This window comes from Arvicanthis niloticus, assembly GCF_011762505.2.
Source record: "Arvicanthis niloticus isolate mArvNil1 chromosome Y unlocalized genomic scaffold, mArvNil1.pat.X SUPER_Y_unloc_5, whole genome shotgun sequence".
Taxonomy (NCBI): Eukaryota; Metazoa; Chordata; class Mammalia; order Rodentia; family Muridae; genus Arvicanthis; species Arvicanthis niloticus.
In genome coordinates this window covers 723756-743999 of record NW_023045022.1, presented here as the reverse complement: position 1 = coordinate 743999, position 20244 = coordinate 723756, and the positions used below count along the sequence as shown (strand labels likewise).

The 20244-nt window shown below is 46.3% G+C and overlaps 2 pseudogenes; both read left to right on the top strand.

Annotated features, from left to right (window-relative positions):
• Positions 1 to 402: 402 nt before the first annotated feature.
• On the top strand, positions 403 to 17402 carry LOC117701343 (speckle-type POZ protein-like pseudogene; annotated as a pseudogene).
• Positions 17403 to 18605: 1203 nt separating this feature from the next.
• Positions 18606 to 19087, top strand: LOC143433818 (speckle-type POZ protein-like pseudogene; annotated as a pseudogene).
• The last annotated feature ends 1157 nt before the right edge of the window (positions 19088 to 20244 follow it).

Sequence of the window (20244 nt, the reverse complement as noted above, 5' to 3'; positions counted from 1 at the left end):
CATCTCACTTATATTAACAATATCTCACTAATAGTAACAATATCAGAATATTAATAACAAAAACATCTCACTAATAACAAAAATATCACTAATAATAACAACAATATATAACAAACAGTAACAATATTTCAAAAATAACAACAATATCTCACTAATAATAACCACAATATCTCACTAAAAATAACAAGAATTTCTCAGCACAGGGAGGGGTCTCGGGGTAGGCACGCTCTTTGGAGGCGGGTGTATTTAAGGTGGGGATGAAGTTTAGCAGCTCTTGAGAACAGGAGGGAGGCCGGTAGGAGGATGCAGCTTGGCCTGGGCGCCCGCTGCAGGAGCTCGCCACCCCCTCAGCCTCGGCCTCCAGGACCGCTGAGGGTCCGCCCGCCTCCCTGTGTGTCTGGCTAAATTATTCAAGTTTGTGGGATACTATATGAATCTTAAGACTGTAATAAAGTGGCAATGTATCGGGAACCTACTCCACCTCTGCATGGAGATATGTCTACTAGTCCTGTTGCAGAAAGCTGGTGTTACACACAGGTTAAATCGTGAAATTTTCCTACATGTGGACTATTAATAACTTCAGTTTTTGTCCAGAAGAAAGGGGTGAAGGGTTAAAAAAGAGTTCAACATTTTCTTCTGGCCCAAATGATAAAATGAAATGTACCTGAGGGTGAACCCAAAGGGATTAGATGATGAAAGTAAAGACTATTTGTCCTTATATTTGCTTCTAGTTAGCTGCCCAAAAAGTGAGGGTCAAGCTAAATTCAAATTCTCTCTTCTGAATGCTAAAAGGGAAGAAACAAAAGCAATGGAAAGCCAAACAGCATACTGATTTGTACAGGGGAAGGACTGGGGATTTAAAAAATTCATTAGAAAGGATTTTTTTGCTTGATGAAGCTAATGGTCTCCTTCCAGATGACAAGTTTACGTTATTGTGTGAGCATCTCCAACACTGCTTGCAGAAGAGGTGGAAGCATTGCACTGCCCTCCCTAAAGAACTGGCATCTCCCCTCCACTCCAAGTGGTGCTGTAGACAGGCGAGTGTGGTCCAAGATTTCTTCTCTGAAGAAAGAAATCAAAGAAGATCTCAGAAGATGGAAAAATCTCCCATGCTCCTGGATTGGCAGGATTAATATAGTAAAAATGGCCATCTTGCCAAAAGCAATCTATAGATTCAATGCAATCCCCATCAAAATTCCAAATCAATTCTTCATAGAGATAGAAAGAGCAATTTGCAAATTTATTTGGAACAACAAAAAACTCAGGATAGCGAGAACTATTCTCAACAACAAAAGAACTTCTGGGGGAATCACCATCCCTGACCTCAAACTATACTACAGGGCAATCAATAGTAATAAAAACTGCATGGTATTGGTACAGAGACAGGCATGAAGATCAATGGAATAGAACTGAGGATCCAGAAATGAGCCCACATACCTATGGTCACTTGATCTTTGACAAAGTAGCTAAAACCATCCAGTGGAAAATGGGCAGCATTTTCAGCAAATGGTGTTGGTTCATCTGGAGGTCAACATGTAAAAGGATGCAAATCGATCCATTCATATCTCCTTGTACAAAGCTCAAATCCAAGTGAATAAAAGACCTTCACTTAAAACCAGATACACTGAAACTAATAGAAGAGAAGGTGGGAAAGACCCTTGAATACCTAGGCACAGGGGAAAAGTTCCTGAACAGAACACCAATGGCTTATGCTCTAAGATCAAGAATTGACAAATGGGACCTGATCAAATTGCAAAGCTTCTGTAGGGCAAAGGACATTGTCAATAAGACAAATCGGCAACCAACAGATTGGGAAAAGATCCTAACCAATCCTACATCCGATAGAGGGCTAATATCCAAGATATACAAAGAACTCAAGAAATTATACTCCAGACAACCATATAACCCTATTAAAAAATGGGGTACAGAGCTAAACAAAGAATTCTCAACAGAGGAAACTCGAATGGCTGAGAAACACCTTAAGAAGTGCTCCACATCCTTAGTCATCAGGGAAATGCAAATCAAAACAACCCTGAGATTCCACCTCACACCAATCAGAATGGATAAGATCAAAAACTCAGGTGATAGTAGATGCTGGCGAGGATTCAGAGAAAGAGGAACACTCCTCCATTGTTGGTGGGATTGCAAGCTGGTACAACCACTCTGGAAATCAGTCTGGTGGTTCCTCAGAAAGCTGGACATAGCATTACCTGAGGATCCAGCTATAGCACTCCTGGGCATATACCCAGAAGATGCTCCAACATGTAATAAAGACATATGCTCCACCATGTTCATAGCAGCCTTATTTATAATAGCCAGAAGCTGGAAAGAACCAAGATGTCCCTCAAAAGAGGAATGGATATAAAAAATGTGGTACATCTACACAATGGAGTATTACTCAGCTATGAAAAATAATGAATTCGAGAAATTTTTAGGAAAATGAATGGATCTAGAAATTATCATCTTGAGTGAGTTAACCCAATCCCAAAAGAACACACAGGGTATTTACTCACTGTTAAGCGATGTTAGCCCAAAAGCTAAGATTAGCAAAGACTCAACCCGCAGACCACATGAAGCTCATGAAGAAGGAAGACCAAGAGAGGATGCCTCAGTTCTACCTAGAACGAGTAACAAAAATGCTCAAGGGATCAAATAGGGAAACAAAACATGGAACAGAAACTGAAGGAGGGGCCATCAGGAGACCATTTCACCTGGGTATTCATCCCATGTACAGCCACCTAAGCTAAACACTGTTGTGGATGGCTGGAAGTGCATAATCTGAGGAACATGATATAGCTGTCTTTTTAGAGATCTGCCAAAGACTAACACACTCAGAGGACGATGCTCACAGTTAACCACTGATATGATCAGGGGTTTCCCAATGGAGGACTTAGAGAGAGGACTGAAGGAGCAGAAATGGTTTGTGACCCCAGGAGGAAAGCAACAATACCAAACAACCAGAGCCCCCCAGGGTCTAAACCACCAGCCTGGGAACACATAGGGAGGGACCCAAGACTCCAGTGGTATATGTAGGGGAGGATGTCCTTGTCTGGCATAGGTGGGAGAGGAATTTCTTGGTCCCACAAAAAAAAACAGAGTGGGGGGGAATGTGAGGGTGGGGAGGGGATAGTGGGGGGGTGGGTGCAGTCACTGCCTCATAGAATCATGAGGAGAGGGACAGGATAGGAGGATTCTGGGTGGTGGGAGGAAGTGGGGTAAGGGGATAAAATCTGAAATGTAAATATTACAACCAATTTTAAAAAGGGGAAAAAAAGAAAAATTGTTAGAACCAACATCTTTAAAAAAATGTCAGCCCCCTAGGGGGAAAAATTTTTTTTCTTGATACTAAAACTTGTTCTGAGAATTGTATATTGCAGAATACACAGCCTTGGTGTATCTACTCATCAAGCATACAGAGCAGACCTGCCCAAACCTCCGATGTCCTTGAATTCCATCTGGATTCAGTGAAGACACAGTGTTAGAGGCTTATCAACTTACTCTTCCCCCCACCCCTCTTCTAATATCTCAACACCCTTAATCAGCTTGAAGAAGTTAATAAAGAGTCAGCTCCCCTATTCCCTGGGCTTGGGAATAATGTGGTTAATAATGGTCTGTCTTTCTAGGGAAAAGTAGTGGTTTTGTTGGAACAGGGAGGATTAGCTAGGACTTATTGCATAGACATAACCTATTGGTAGAAATCTGTATAATTATTATCAAGATGAAGTTATAATTTCTTAAATGGTACAAAATTTACTTTGATTTCAAATGTAAGGTTTTCATTGGTACGAGCTTCTTATTAATATAAAAGTGAGATGAATATTGATACTCTCATGGGCATTGTTCCTGTATAACACATTTAGGAATACAAGGCCTAGAACCAGTCCTTCTTTAACTTTTTTAACTGATTTGGGATGGTTAACCTGAGTTAAGGGACTATAGCAAATTCATGGCTTTGAGTTTATTGTTAGGAGGTTTCCCATATTTTATTTGGAAATAGCTGAGAGGAGTGAACAGACAACAGTCCAGTTTACCTTACATGGATAGCTGGTTTTCAAAACATCAGAAGACCATAGAATTGACGCTACACATATTTATATATTAATGTCCATTCTGATTAGAGACCTGTCTGCTCCTGACAGCTTCCTGTCCTGGATTCTAAGAAGAAATTGAGCATCATTGGAGTTACTCCAGTTGTGTGTTAGCCACTAGGCAAGAATTGCCTCTTTCCATCTACAGACAAAATACTGTCCAGAAAAGGACACTCTTGCAGAATAGTCGTCTGATTATATCTGCCTAGACAGAGTAATCAGCCCTTAAAATCCTGAATCACTAAGGTCTGTCAGATGACTCTGGGCCAGAAGGCTGAAGATCTGATGCTCGAACGTTCGGTAGTATAGGGGCTTTTCAGGTGTTCAGCGGTCTCTATTAATTGGCTAAGTTTTAGAAGCTATGTTTAGTGCTTCCCAAAATTTCAGTTAACTCAGTCATTTTGGATTTCTGACTGGGTTGAAGACCTATAGTCTCATAGCCAATTCTGGCTATTTACTTTGAGAAAAAAGATCTGAGTAGATGGTTTTCAGCTGACATTCATTCTAAAGCCAAAAAAAAAAAAAAAAAAAAAAAAAAAAAAAAAAAAAAAAAAAGCCAGGATCAAAAGTAAGTGTTTCAGTTAGAAGAGATGACAGAGGTTCTGGTTAGTCAACAAAATGTTGGACTGGGTATTAGGACTGTCTTGTACCTGACTGGTACAATTAGGAATAGGTATGCTCTAATTGTATTTTTGAGAGAAACGCTGGGAGGACATGCTGTAAGGCAGCTGTTGAGCAGCATCAAACAAAAGCAAGTGGGACCAGGATCACTCAGATGAAAAGGAATGGGCAGGACAAGTTGCCCACAAAAAGCCAGATGCAACCTGGCTGCAGATGCCTGTGTAGAGAGGTCCTGTGACTCTGTAAAAACTAAGATGTACACCTCCACTTAGCTCATCACCTCAGATGATGTGCTTCCTGACTCAGGTTAGCCAAACCTTGTGTCTTCTGCCCTGTTGGCTGCTCAGCTGGATCCTGCTCACTCACAGGAATCTCATGGGCCAAGAAGCCCTCAGGAGCCCCTAGTTCACCTGTGCAGCCAGAATAGAGTGGCTCCCAAGAAGGCCTGCAGGCATGTTCAGAGAGGAGAAGGGATTTGCAGGCAGAATCTTCAAAACAATATGGCTTGATAGCAGTAGAGCACTGAGAATGCCAATTGCCAAGCTGCATAGGGATTTTCCTCTTCTCTTTTGAGGCAAAAAACCCCAACCAACTGCCAACAGCTGCCAACAACATAGCCAAGCACCGGAGCTTCCATTGGCCAGAAGTGGGTGTCCATGTAGGCATGTAGGCATGTAGGCAATGGAATATCCTAAACTATGGTTTTGTATGTTGTTGTGTAGTGGATGTGTCCATATGTGTGTTTGTGTGTGTGTGGTATGTGTATGTGTGTGTGTGTGTGTGTGTGTGTGTGTGTGTGTGTGTGTGTGTGTATGAGTGCTCTCATGGGAGCATGCTCCTACACCTCTTTGTGTATGAGCTCTCTCCTCCCTGTAAACTTAATGAATATGGATGTGGGTGCATAAGTGTTAGGGAACAGAAGGTTGTCCATGGTGGACAAGTCAACTACAGGGAACCTGCCAGTTACTGAAGAGTCCAACAGGAGGGTAGCATCACTAAGAGACATGACCAGGTACTTGCAAAAGATCGTGTGGGAGCCGTACCTAAACCCGTTGCCAATCTGGACCCTAGGGGCCTAGTCTCAGAAACAAATGCCTTGACTTGACAACCAGGAACTGATGAAACCCACTCAGTGCCCAGCCAAAACACTCAGACTGGGTCGGGCCCAGAGATTGATACAGCACCTGCCTGCCTGAACCTACCCACATGAGGTTGCTTCTGAATCTGACAGCCAGTTCTCTTCTTACAGATGCAGACTCCTTTGTCACTGGCCATACTCTCTCAAGTTGTCAGGTCAAGGCACCCAGACCAAAAGGACCTACCAGGATGATCCTCAGCTGGTAGGACAACATGGTAGTACAGTCAGAGAGCTCAAAGGACAAGGGAAGTTGAACAGAGGACACATGGGATGGGGTTGAGAACCAACCATCTCCATGGAGCACTAGGCCCAATACTACCTGCCACCTAGCAGTAGGAGGCACTGTACTGAACCTAGGGCAATGGGTAGGCTGCTCTGTGTGCCCCTAGCTCCTTCAGTTTCCTGGCCTGAGCCCAGAGTGAGGTGAGAGATGAAAAGAAGGGCTCCCACAAAAACATTGATCTACTTACCCAGGCACAAAGGTTGGAATCTTATGTACTCCTCAAAATGAGTTCTTTTGAATGCTGCCCTAAAATGTCATCCAGGCATCTGTCCACATCATTGGCCCAGTGGTGCTGACTGACTACTTTCATAATCTTGCCTGAGGAATACTTACCACTCTGACCTGAGTACAGGGACATATCAAAAAAATGAGAATTCCATCATAACCTGCCCTCTTACCAACCAGGCCCTAGCCTTGGGCCCCAATTCTAAGCACCTACCAAGTAAGTATCTACAGGCAACTGACCAGAAAACCAGGCAACCATTATGAGATAATTCCAGCTTCCTCAAAATCTCTCTCCTCTCTCTAACCCTCCACCCCACCTCCACCACACCCCAGCCCTTCACCAACTACCATGCAGCACTTAGGATGTACTTTGATATTCTTCCTTCCTCTGAACTCCCAGTTTTCTGGGATCTGAGACTGTTCACCTTTTAATTCCATAACCATGTCTATTCTTCAAGAAATTTCTAGATAAGACAGAGAAGGCAGGGTGCCTTTCAGCATTCATCCTGTCTCACGTCTCTGGGTTTTAGGAAAGGTAAGCTAGTGAAGAGAAGCCCAGACTCTGCTGCTAGTTTCTGTGTCAGGCATCAGAACCATGAGGCTTTTAGGGACCTAGCCATTATGATTCCCTGGCTGCATGGGATGATATGGACACACTAGGGACTACAGCATACTCTGGCATTTTTAATCACTTTGACCTCAAGCCAAGATAATGCCTAGGCTCCTATTGCCCTTGGGTCACAGCATGAGGTTGCTTGCATAGGATTATGGGGGAGCTCCCATACCATTGAAGAGTTCTGGAGACTTGGGTGATTTTCTGCCAGACCTGGGAACCTTACAACCACCTGAAGCATGGCTCCAGGAAAGAGCCTTTTCTTAAAAATGGGAATGTCAGAGATAACAGCCATAGACCTAGGAAGGGGTTGAGATGGGGCTGGGGTTGGCAGGGAGAACATTAACTGCCTTAGAATATCTGGCCACCAAAGCTACCAAACACTAAGATGTATAAACTGCTCAGAGAAACAAGGTAGTCTGTCAGAACACCCTGACACTTTGTGGGTTACTAACAAGGAGTCTTGGGGGTAGGAAAGACATCTTGTAAGGCAGCTGCTGGGCAGCCTCAAACAAAAGCAAACGGGACAGAGATTATTCTGATGAACAGGGATGTGAATGACAAGTCACCCACAAGAACCCTGATGAATCCCTGGGTGCAGATGCCTGTGTAGAGGGGTCCTGTAACACTGTAAAACTTATGATATCCTCCTACACTGCACTCAGGACCTGGCAGGATGTCCGTCCTCAGTCAGACTAGCAAAACCCTGTGTCGCAGGCCCTGTGTTCTATTCAGCTGGATCCTGTTCACTCACAGGCCTCTATTGGGCCTAGAAGGTCTCAGGAGCCCCTCATCTCCCCTGTACAACCAGAATAGAGTGGCTCCAACCCAAGCATGTCTGCAGCCATGTTCAGAGAGGTGCAGGCATGTGCAGGCAGAAACCTCAAAACATTTTTACTTGATGGCCATACAGCATGGAGAATGCGAACTGCCAGGCTGCATGGGAGCTCTCCTTCTGCCCTTCCTGAGGAAAAGGATGCCAACCAGTTGCCACCAGCTGCCGAAAACATGGCCAAGCACTGGGGTTTCCACTGGCCAAATGTGGGTGTTCATGTAGGACATGGTGTATGCATAAGCTAAGATTTTGTATGTTGTTGCATGCTGCTTGTGTCTGTGTGTGTGTGTGTATGTGTGTCAGCATGTATGTGTGTGTGTGCTCACAAGGAAGTATGCTCCTGCACCTCTGTGTGTCCATGAGTCCTCACCTACCAATAAAGTTTAGGAATGTGGATGTGGGCACATAATTGTCTGAGAACAGGAAGTTGTGTATACTGAAGATTGAAGGGTCGCCCGTCAGAGGTACTACTTAATATCAGGGCACCTGCCAGCCACTGAAGAATCTGGCAGGGCAGCTAAACACTAAAAGTTATAAGCAGGTACTTACAAAAGATCCTCTGGGAGCTCTATCTAAACCCCTCTGCCAATCTGGACCCCAGGGGCTGAGCCTCAGAAACAAACTCCTGGTCTTGAGGACCAAGAGCTGACCTCGCCCACTCAGTGCCCAGCCAGGCCACTGGGACTGGGGCAAGCCCAGAGATTGGTCCAGCACCTGCCTGCCTGACCCTGCCCACACAGGTGCCCCCTAAACCCTACAGCCAGTTCTCTTCTTGGGGATGCAGACATTGTGGTCCCTGGGAACACTCTCTCAAGTTGCCAGGTCAGAAGAGCCAGCCAATAAAACCCTCCCAGGATGGCCCTTGGCTGGTAGGGCACCTAGGTGGTGGTGTCAGAGAGCTTGGGATACAGGGGAAGGTGAACAGAGGCCTCACGTGGTGGGGGTGGTAAAACAACCCCCTCCATGAGACACTAGGCTCAACACTAGCTTCTCACCAGGCAGTAGAAGACTCAGCAGTGGACCCAGGGCCATGAGTGGGGTGCCCTGTGAATCCATAAGGCTCCCTGCTTTGCTGGCCTGGGCCCAGAATGCACTGAGAGGTTAAAACCAGCCCCACAACCCCTCAACCCCTTGGTCTACTTACTCAGGCACACAAGTTGGTATCTCAGGTACCCCTCAATATGAGTCCTGGTGGATGCTGCCCCACAAAGTTATCCAGTCATCCATCCACCTCAGAGGCTCAGAGAGGCAGGCCACCCACTTCCACAATCTCAACTGCAGGACACCTAGCAAGCTGAGCTGTGGACAAGGACATATCAAAAGAAGAAATGAATATTTCATCCCAAACTGCCCCCTTGACAAGGCCTTGACCTCGAGCTTCCAATTCTAAGCACCTACCAAGTAAGCATCTCCAGGCAACTGACCAAAAAGCCAGGCAACTATTATGAGATAATTCCAGCTTCCTCACAATCTATCTGTCTCCTCCCTCTAACCCTCCACCCCACCTCCACCACACCCCAGCCCTTCTCCAAATACCATGCAGCACTGAGGATATACTTTGCTATTCTTCCTTCCAGTGAACTTCCAGTTTTCTGGGATCTGAGACTGTCCACCTTTTAATTACACAACCATGTCTATTCTTCCAGAAATTCCTGGATAGGGCAGAGAAGGCCAGGTGGCTTTTCAGCATTCATACTGTCTCACCTCTCTGGACGTTAGGAAAGGTAAGCTAGTGAAGAGAAGCCCAGACTCTGCTGCTTGTTTCTGTGTCAGGCATCAGAACTAAGAGGCTTTGAAGGGACCTGGCCTTCATGATTCACTAAGGACCACAGCACCCTCTGGCTGTTTTAATCACTTTGACCTCAAGCCAAGACAATGCCTAGTCTCCTCTTGCCCTTGGGTCACAGCATGAGGTTGCTTGCATAGGATTATGGGGGAGCTCCCATACCATTGAAGGGTTCTGGAGACTTGGGTGATTTTCTGCCAGGCCTGGGAACCTTTCCCCCACCTGGAAAAGAGCCTTTTCTTAAAACATAGGAATGCCAGAGATAACAACCATAGACCTAGGAAGGGGATGAGATGGGGCTGTGGTTGGCGGGGAGACCATTAACTGCTTAAGAATATCTGGCCACATCTTAAATGTAAATAAAATAAAATGAAAAAAAAGAATAAACTTGCCACTAAAATTGAGTGCAATCATGAAAACAAAAACAAAAACAAAAACAAAAAACAAATACAAAAAAAAAACAAAAACAAAAAACAAAAAAAAGAATACCTGGCCACAAAAGCTACCAATCACTAAGATATAGAGACAGCTCAGAGAAACATGGAAGCCTGTCACAACACCCTGATTCTTTGTGGGTTACTAATAAGGAGTCCTTGGAGTAGGAAAGACATCCTGAAATGCAGCTGCTGGGCAGCCTCAAAGAAAAGCAAGGGGGACACAGATTACTCTCATGAACAGAGATGAGAACGACATGTCACCCACAAGAACCCAGATGCATCCCTGGTTGCAGATGCCCATGTAGAGGGGTCCTGTAACACTGTAAAACCTATGATGTCCTCCTCCACTGCACTCAGGACCTGGCAGGATGTGCTTCCTCAGTCAGACTAGCCAAACCCTGTGTCACAGGCCATGTGTTCTATTCAGCTGGATCCTGCTCACTCACAGGCCTCTATTGGGCCTAGAAGGCCTCAGGAGCCCCTCTTCTCCTCTGTGCAACCAGAATACAGTGGCTCCCACCCAAACAGGTCTGCAGCCATGTTCAGAGAGGTGCAGGCATGTGCAGGCAGAAACCTCAAAACATTTTGACTTGATGGCAGTAGACCATGGAGAATGCCAACTGCCAGGCTGCATGGGAGCTCTCCTACTGCCCTTCCTGAGGCAAAGGATGCCAGCCAGTTGCCAAAAACATGGCCAAGCACCGGGGCTTCCACTGGCCAATGGGGGATGTTCATGTAAGAAAATGGGTATGCCTAAGCTATGATTTTGAATGTTGTTGCATGATGTGTGTGTATGTGTGTCAGCAAGTATGCGTGTGTACTCACAAGGAAGTATGCTCCTGCTCCTCTGTGTGTGCATGTGATTTCGCCTGCCAATAAAGTATAGGAATGTGATGTGGGTGCATAAGTGTCTGAGATTAGGTTGTGCATTGAAGGGTCACTCATCAGAGGTACTACTTAATATCAGGGCACCTGCCAGCCACTGAAGAATCTGGCAGGGCAGCTAAACACTAAAAGTTATAAGCAGGTACTTACAAAAGATCCTCTGGGAGCTCTATCTAAACCCCTCTGCCAATCTGGACCCCAGGGGCAGAGCCTCAGAAACAAACTCCTGGTCTTGAGGATCAAGAGCTGACCTCACCCACTCAGTGCCCAGCCAGGCCACTGGGACTGGGGCAAGCCCAGAGATTGGTCCAGCACCTGCCTGCCTGACCCTGCCCACACAGGTGCCCCCTAAACCCTACAGCCAGTTCTCTTCTTGGGGATGCAGACTTTGGGGTCCCTGAGGACACTCTCTCAAGTTGCCAGGTCAGAAGAGCCAGCCAATAAAACCCTCCCAGGATGGCCCTTGGCTGGTAGGGCACCTAGGTGGTGGTGTCAGAGAGCTTGGGATACAGGGGAAGGTGAATAGAGGCCTCACGTGGTGGGGGTGGTAAAACAACCCCCTCCATGAGACACTAGGCTCAACACTAGCTTCTCACCAGGCAGTAGAAGACTCAGCAGTGGACCCAGGGCCATGAGTGGGGTGCCCTGTGGATCCATAAGGCTCCCTGCTTTGCTGGCCTGGGCCCAGAATGCACTGAGAGGTTAAAACCAGCCCCACAACCCCTCAACCCCTTGGTCCACTTACTCAGGCACACAAGTTGGTATCTCAGGTACCCCTCAATATGAGTCCTGGTGGATGCTGCCCCACAAAGTTATCCAGTCATCCATCCACCTCAGAGGCTCAGAGAGGCAGGCCACCCACTTCCACAATCTCAACTGCAGGACACCTAGCAAGCTGAGCTGTGGACAAGGACATATCAAAAGAAGAAATGAATATTTCATCCCAAACTGCCCCCTTGACAAGGCCCTGACCTTGAGCTTCCAATTCTAAGCACCTACCAAGTAAGCATCTGCAGGCAACTGACCAAAAAACCAGGCAACTATTATGAGATAATTCCAGCTTCCTCACAATCTATCTGTCTCCTCCCTCTAACCCTCCACCCCACCTCCACCACACCCCAGCCCTTCTCCAAATACCATGCAGCACTGAGGATATACTTTGCTATTCTTCCTTCCAGTGAACTTCCAGTTTTCTGGGATCTGAGACTGTCCACCTTTTAATTACACAACCATGTCTATTCTTCCAGAAATTCCTGGATAGGGCAGAGAAGGCCAGGTGGCTTTTCAGCATTCATCCTGTCTCACCTCTCTGGATGTTAGGAAAGGTAAGCTAGTGAAGAGAAGCCCAGACTCTGCTGCTTGTTTCTGTGTCAGGCATCAGAACTAAGAGGCTTTGAAGGGACCTGGCCTTCATGACTCACTAAGGACCACAGCACCCTCTGGCTGTTTTAATCACTTTGACCTCAAGCCAAGACAATGCCTATTCTCCTCTTGCCCTTGGGTCACAGCATGAGGTTGCTTGCATAGGATTATGGGGGAGCTCCCATACCATTGAAGGGTTCTGGAGACTTGGGTGATTTTCTGCCAGGCCTGGGAACCTTTCCCCCACCTGGAAAAGAGCCTTTTCTTAAAACATAGGAATGCCAGAGATAACAACCATAGACCTAGGAAGGGGAAGAGATGGGGCTGGGGTTGGCAGGGAGAACATTAACTGCTTAAGAATATCTGGCAACAAAAGCTACCAATCACTAAGATATAGAGACAGCTCAGAGAAACACAGAAGCCTGTCACAACACCCTGATTCTTTGTTGGTTACTAATAAGGAGTCCTTGGGTAGGAAGACATCCTGTAATGCAGCTGCTGGACAGCCTCAAAGAAAAGCAAGGGGGACACAGATTACTCAGATGAACAGAGATGGGAATGACATGTCACCCACAAGAACCCAGATGCATCGCTGGTTGCAGATGCCCATGTAGATGGGTCCTGTAACACTGTAAAACCTATGATGTCCTCCTCCACTGCACTCAGGACCTGGCAGGATGTGCTTACTCAGTCAGACTAGCCAAACCCTGTGTCACAGGCCCTGTGTTCTGTTCAGCTGAATCCTGCTTACTCACAGGCCTCTATTGGGCCGAGAAGGTCTCAGGAGCCCCTCTTCCCCTCTGTGCAACCAGAATACAGTGGCTCCCACCCAAACAGGTCTGCAGCCATGTTCAGAGAGGTGCAGGCATGTGCAGGCAGAAACCTCAAAACATTTTGACTTGATGGTAGTAGACCATGGAGAATGCCAACTGCCAGGCTGCATGGGAGCTCTCCTACTGCCCTTCCTGAGGCAAAGGATGCCAGCCAGTTGCCAAAAACATGGCCAAGCACCAGGGCTTCCACTGTCCAGTGGGGTTTGTTCATGTAAGAAAATGAGTATGCCTAAGCTAAGATTTTTAATGTTGTTGCATGGTGTGTGTGTATGTGTGTGTGTGTGTGTGTGTATGTGTGTCAGCATGTATGCCTGTGTACTCACATGGAAGTATGCTCCTGCTCCTCTGTTTGTGCATGTGATTTCCCCCTGCCAATAAAGTATAGGAATGTGGATGTGGGTGCATAAGTGTCTGAGATTAGGTTGTGCATACTGAAGATTGAAGGGTCACTCATCAGAGGTACTACTTAATATCAGGGCACCTGCCAGCCACTGAAGAATCTGGCAGGGCAGCTAAACACTAAAAGTTATAAGCAGGTACTTACAAAAGATCCTCTGGGAGCTCTATCTAAACCCCTCTGCCAATCTGGACCCCAGGGGAAGAGCCTCAGAAACAAACTCCTGGTCTTGAGGACCAAGAGCTGACCTCGCCCACTCAGTGCCCAGCCAGGCCACTGGGACTGGGGCAAGCCCAGAGATTGGTCCAGCACCTGCCTGCCTGACCCTGCCCACACAGGTGCCCCCTAAACCCTACAGCCAGTTCTCTTCTTGGGGATGCAGACATTGTGGTCCCTGGGAACACTCTCTCAAGTTGCCAGGTCAGAAGAGCCAGCCAATAAAACCCTCCCAGGATGGCCCTTGGCTGGTAGGGCACCTAGGTGGTGGTGTCAGAGAGCTTGGGATACAGGGGAAGGTGAATAGAGGCCTCACGTGGTGGGGGTGGGAAAACAACCCCCTCCATGAGACACTAGGCTCAACACTAGCTTCTCACCAGGCAGTAGAAGACTCAGCAGTGGACCCAGGGCCATGAGTGGGGTGCCCTGTGAATCCATAAGGCTCCCTGCTTTGCTGGCCTGGGCCCAGAGTGCACTGAGAGGTTAAAACCAGCCCCACAACCCCTCAACCCCTTGGTCTACTTACTCAGGCACACAAGTTGGTATCTCAGGTACCCCTCAATATGAGTCCTGGTGGATGCTGCCCCACAAAGTTATCCAGTCATCCATCCACCTCAGAGGCTCAGAGAGGCTGGCCACCCACTTCCACAATCTCAACTGCAGGACACCTAGCAAGCTGAGCTGTGGACAAGGACATATCAAAAGAAGAAATGAATATTTCATCCCAAACTGCCCCCTTGACAAGGCCCTGACCTTGAGCTTCCAATTCTAAGCACCTACCAAGTAAGCATCTGCAGGCAACTGACCAAAAAACCAGGCAACCATTAAGAGATAATTCCAGCTTCCTCACAATCTATCTGTCTCCTCCCTCTAACCCTCCACCCCACCTCCACCACACCCTAGCCCTTCTCCAAATACCATGCAGCACTGAGGATATACTTTGCTATTCTTCCTTCCAGTGAACTTCCAGTTTTCTGGGATCTGAGACTGTCCACCTTTTAATTACACAACCATGTCTATTCTTCCAGAAATTCCTGGATAGGGCAGAGAAGGCCAGGTGGCTTTTCAGCATTCATCCTGTCTCACCTCTCTGGATGTTAGGAAAGGTAAGCTAGTGAAGAGAAGCCCAGACTCTGCTGCTTGTTTCTGTGTCAGGCATCAGAGCCAAGAGGCTTTTAAGGGACCTGGCCTTCATGATTCACTAAGGACCACAGCACCCTCTGGCTGTTTTAATCACTTTGAACTCAAGCCAAGACAATGCCTATTCTCCTCTTGCCCTTGGGTCACAGCATGAGGTTGCTTGCATAGAATTATGGGGGAGCTCCCATACCATTGAAGGGTTCTGGAGACTTGGGTGATTTTCTGCCAGGCCTGGGAACCTTTCCCCCACCTGAAAAGAGCCTTTTCTTAAAACATAGGAATGCCAGAGATAACAACCATAGATCTAGGAAGGGGATGAGATGGGGCTGGGGTTGGCAGGGAGTACATTAACTGCTTAAGAATATCTGGCCACAAAAGCTAACAAGCACTAAGATGTAGAGACAGCTCAGAGAATCACAGTAGCCTGTCACAACACCCTGATTCTTTGTGGGTTACTAACAAGGAGCCTTGGGGGTAGGAAAGACATCTTGTAAGGCAGCTGCTGGGCAGCCACAAACAAAAGCAAGGGGGACACAGATTGCTCTGATGAACAGGGATGAGAATGGCAAGTCACCCACAAGAACCCAGATGCATCCCTCGGTGGAGATGCCTGTGTAGAGGGGTCCTGTAACTCTGTAAAACCTATGATGTCCTCCTGCACTGCACTCAGGACCTGGCAGGATATGTTTCCTCAGTCAGACTAGCCAAACCCTGTTCTGTTCAGCTGGATTCTGCTCATTCACAGGCCTCTATTGTGCCTAGAAGGCCTCAGGATCCCCTAGTCCCCCCTGTGCAACCAGAATAGAGTCGCTCCCACACAAGCAGATCTGCATTCATGTTCAGAGGGGTGCATGCATGTGCAGGCAGAAACGTCAAAACATTTTGATTTGATGGCAGTAGAGCATGGAGGATGCCAACTGCCAGACTGCATGGGAGCCCTCCTACTGCCCTTCTTGAGGCAAAGGATGCCAGCCAGTTGCCAAAGACATGGCCAAGCACTGGGGCTTCCACTGGCCAGATGTGGCTGTTCATGTAGGACACTGCCTATGCTTAATCTATGATTTTGTATGTTGTTGCTGGTATTGGTGTGTTTTGTGTGTCTCTGTGTGTGTATTTGTGTCAGCATGTATGTGTGTTTGCTCACAAAGAAGTATGCTCCTGCATCTCTCTCTGTGTGTGTGTGTTCTTGCTGGCCTATAAAGTTCAGGAATGTGGATGTGGGTGCATAAGTGTCTGAGAGCAGGAGGTTGTGCATACTGAAGTTTCATGGGTCACCCATCAGAGGTACTACTTAACATCAGGGTACCTGCCAGCCAAAGAAGAATCTGGCAAGACAGCAAACACTAAAAATTATAAGCAAGTACTTACAAAAGATCCTCTGGGAGCTCTATCTAAACCCCCCGCCAATCTGGACCCCAGGGGCAGAGCCTCAGAAACAAACTCCTGGTCTTGAGGACCAAGAGCTGACCTTGCCCACAGTGCCCAGCCAGGCCATTGGGACTGGGGCAAGCCCAGAGATTGATCTATCACCTGCCTGCCTGACCCTGCCCACACAGGGGCCACCTAAAGCCTACAGCCAGTTCTCTTCTTGGGGATGCAGACCTATTTGGTCTCTGGGGACACTCTCTCAAGTTGCCAGGTCAAGACAGCCAGTCAATAAAACCCTCCCAGGATGTCCCTTGGCTGGTAGGGCACATAGGTGCTGGTGTCAGAGACCTCAGGACACAGGGGAAGGTGAATAGAGGTCTCACGTGGTGGGCGTGGGAAACCAACCCCTTCCATGAAACCCTAGGCTCAACACTAGCTTCTCACCAGGCAGTAGAAGACTTAGCATTGGACCCAGGGCAATGAGTGGGATGCCCTCTGTATCCATAAGGCTTCCTGTTTTGCTGGCCTGGACCTGGAGTGTGCTGAGAGGTTGAAAAAAAGCCCGGCAACCCCTCAAAACATTGGTCAACTTACCCGGGCACACAGTTTGGTGTGTCAGGTACCCCTCAATATGAGTCCTGGTGGATGCTGCCCCACAAAGTTATCCAGTCATCTGTCCACCTCAAAGGCCCAGAGAGGCTGGCCACACACTTCCACAATCTCAGCTGCAGGACACCTAGCACACTGAACTGTGGACAAGGACATATCAAAAGAAGAAATGAATATTTCATCTCAACTTGCCCCCTTGACAAGACCCTGACCTCGGGCTTCCAATTCTAAGCACCTACCAAGTAAACATCTCCAGGCAACTGACCAGAAAACCAGGCAACAATTATGAGCTAATTCCAGCTTCCTCACAATCTCTCTCCTCTCTCTAACCCTCCACCCCACCTCTACCACACCTTTGCCCTTCACCAACTACCATGAAGCACTGAGGATATACTTTGGTATTCTTCCTCTGAACTCCCAGTTTTCTGGGATCTGAGACTGTCCATCTTTTAATTCCATAACCATTTCTATTCTTCCAGAAATTCCTGGATTTGGCAGAGAAGGCCCGGTGGCTTTTCAGCATTCATCTTGTCTCAACTCTCTGGATATTAGGAAAAGTAAGCTAGTGAAGAGAAGCCCAGACTCTGCTCAAGGTTCTGTGTCAGGCATCAGAGCCAAGAGGCTTTTAAGGGACCTGGCCATTATGATTCCCTGGCAGCCTGGGCTGTTATGGACACACTATGGACTACAGCATACTCTGGCTTTTTTAATCACTTTCACCCTAAGCCAAGACAGTGCCTAGGCTCCTCATGCCCTTGGGTCACAGCATAAGGTTACTTGCATAGGATTATGAGGGATCTCCCATAACATTGAAGGGTTCTGGAGACTTAGCTGAGATTTTCTGCCAGGCCTGGGAACCTTATACCACCTGAAGCATGGCTCCAGGAAAGAACCCTTTCTTAAATAATAGGAATGCCAGAGAGAACAACCATAGACCTAGAAAGGGGTTGACATGGGTATGGGGTTGGCAGGGAGAACATTAACTGCTTAACAATATCTGGTGACAAAAGCTACCAAGCATTAAGATGTAGAGACAGCTCAGTGAATTATGGTAGCCTGTCACAACACCCTGATCCTTTGTGGGTTACTAACTAGAAGTCTTATGGGTAGGAAAGACATCCTGTAAGGCAGCTTCTAGGCAGCCTCAAACAAAAGCAAGGAGGACACAGATTACTCTGTTGAACAGGGATGAGAATGGCAAGTCACCCACAAGAACCCAGATGCATCCCTGGGTGCAGATGCCTGTGGAGAGGGGTCCTGTAACACTGTACAACCTATGATGTCCTCCTGCACTGCACTCAGGTCCTGGCAGGATGTGCTTCCTCAGTCAGACTAGCCAAACCCTGTGTCAAAGGCCCTGTGTTCTGTTCAGCTGTATCCTGGACACTCACAGGACTCTACTGGGCCGAGAAGGTCTCAGGAGGCCCTATTCCCACCTGTGCAACCAGAATAGAGTGGCACCCACACAAGCAGGTCTGCAACCATGTTCAGAGAAGAGCAGGCATGTGCAGGCAGAAACCTCAAAGCATTTTGACTTGATGGCAGTAGAGCATGGAGAATGCCAACTGTCAGGCTGCATGGGAGCTCTCCTTCTGCCCTTCCTGAGGCAAAGGATTCCAACCAGCTGCCACCAGCTGCTGAAAGCATGGCCAAGCACTAGGGCTTCACGGTCCAGATGTTGGTGTTCATGTAGGACACTGCCTATGCCTAAGCTATGATTTTGTATGTTGTTGTATGGTATTGGTGTGTGTTTGTGTGTGTGTGTGTGGATGTGGGTGCATAAGTGCACAAAGAATCGAGTGGAAATAAATGATTTAGACCCTGAGGGTTTAAAGAAATGATGAGATTCATTTACACAGGAAAAGCACCAAATTTTGATAAAATGGCCGACAACTTATTGGCAGCTGCAGACAAATATGCACTGGAACGGCCGAAGGTCATGTGTGAAGATGCTTTGTTTAGTAACCTCTCAGTAGAAAATGTTGCTGATACCCTTGTCCTTGCAGATTTGCCCAGTGCAGAACAGTTGAAATCCCAGGCAATAGACTTTATTAATAGGTGCAGTGTTTTTCAACAACTTGGATGTGAGGATGGGAAAAACTAGAACAACAACCAAGCAACTGAGATACTGGAAACATCTGGGTGGAAATCCATGATTCAGTCTCATCCTCATTTAGTGGCAGAAGCCTTCCAAGCACTCGCATCTTCACTGTGTCCACAGTTTGATATTCCATGCAAAAGGTTAAAGTAGTCTTGAGTCTTCCATGTACAGTAGAAAATTTATTTGCCTTTACTCCCCCAGGTCCCAAAGGATTCCAATACAAACCATAAGCAACAATTGTTTCTGTCTCTTGTCCACAGAACAGAACCTGGAAAGGCATATTGCTTGCACTCATATGGATAATTTATGGTTTATATTTCCGCTTTAAATCTGACTGATTAATTCACTTCAAGGCCTTAAATTATCTTCAGTGACTTCTCTTGTTCATATAATAATTTAATTTTTTTTATTGTGCCTTGTCAGTTTGCCAAGGCTATGCAAGATTGCACTAGCTCCACAATGCAGTAATATTGTTAAATGATGATATTGAGTTTCAAAGGATCTTCCATTATTTTAGAAATAAAAGAATTTTACAGGCTTTATTCTATATGCTCTTCAAGTATAACACAAGGTTCTGTTGGATTTGTAGATTGCCAGGGTCATCTCCAGTCTCAGTTGTGTAGACACTACAGAGCCTGTTACCATCCAGATAAGTGTTGGCCATACACTGCTCTGATTAAAATTATTTCTCATTTCCAGGGGCAGATAAGCAATAAGTTGACCTAAAACTTTAGTAATATTTGTAGTGTTTGTCTGTATATTAACTGCTCAAGAAACTGGGTTTATGTACATTTGTAAAGATTGAAAAATAATATGAAGTTAAGATTTCAATAAAAAGAAAGCATGGCTTTTGCTAATGTTTTAAATTTATGAGTTACATTTAAAAGAAAAATTCAATAGATGTTAAAGTCAGGATGACCAATGTACATGTAATGAGTGTGCCAATTAAGAAAGATATATGTGCACTTTTAATATGGAAATTTTCTATGATAAATGGTACCTATATATTTTCCCTTGGCATGAATTAATAAGATTTTGATTATGTTTTAACATTTAAAGGAAGTTTTTGTGACACAAGGAGCCAACTTGAATATTCATGGTAATAGATAAAATTATGCTTGATTTTAGATACATTGACTTGGATTAAAAATATTTATTATTGAGCTTATTACAGTTTTATTACACTTGGGGAAGGCACCTAACATTAAATGAGTCTTGTACAGTCTGCTTTATTTCAAAGCAATTAACAGATAATATTTGCCTGTATAAGATGTATTGGGAAGCAGAGAACCCTCTGAGTGTGTGCA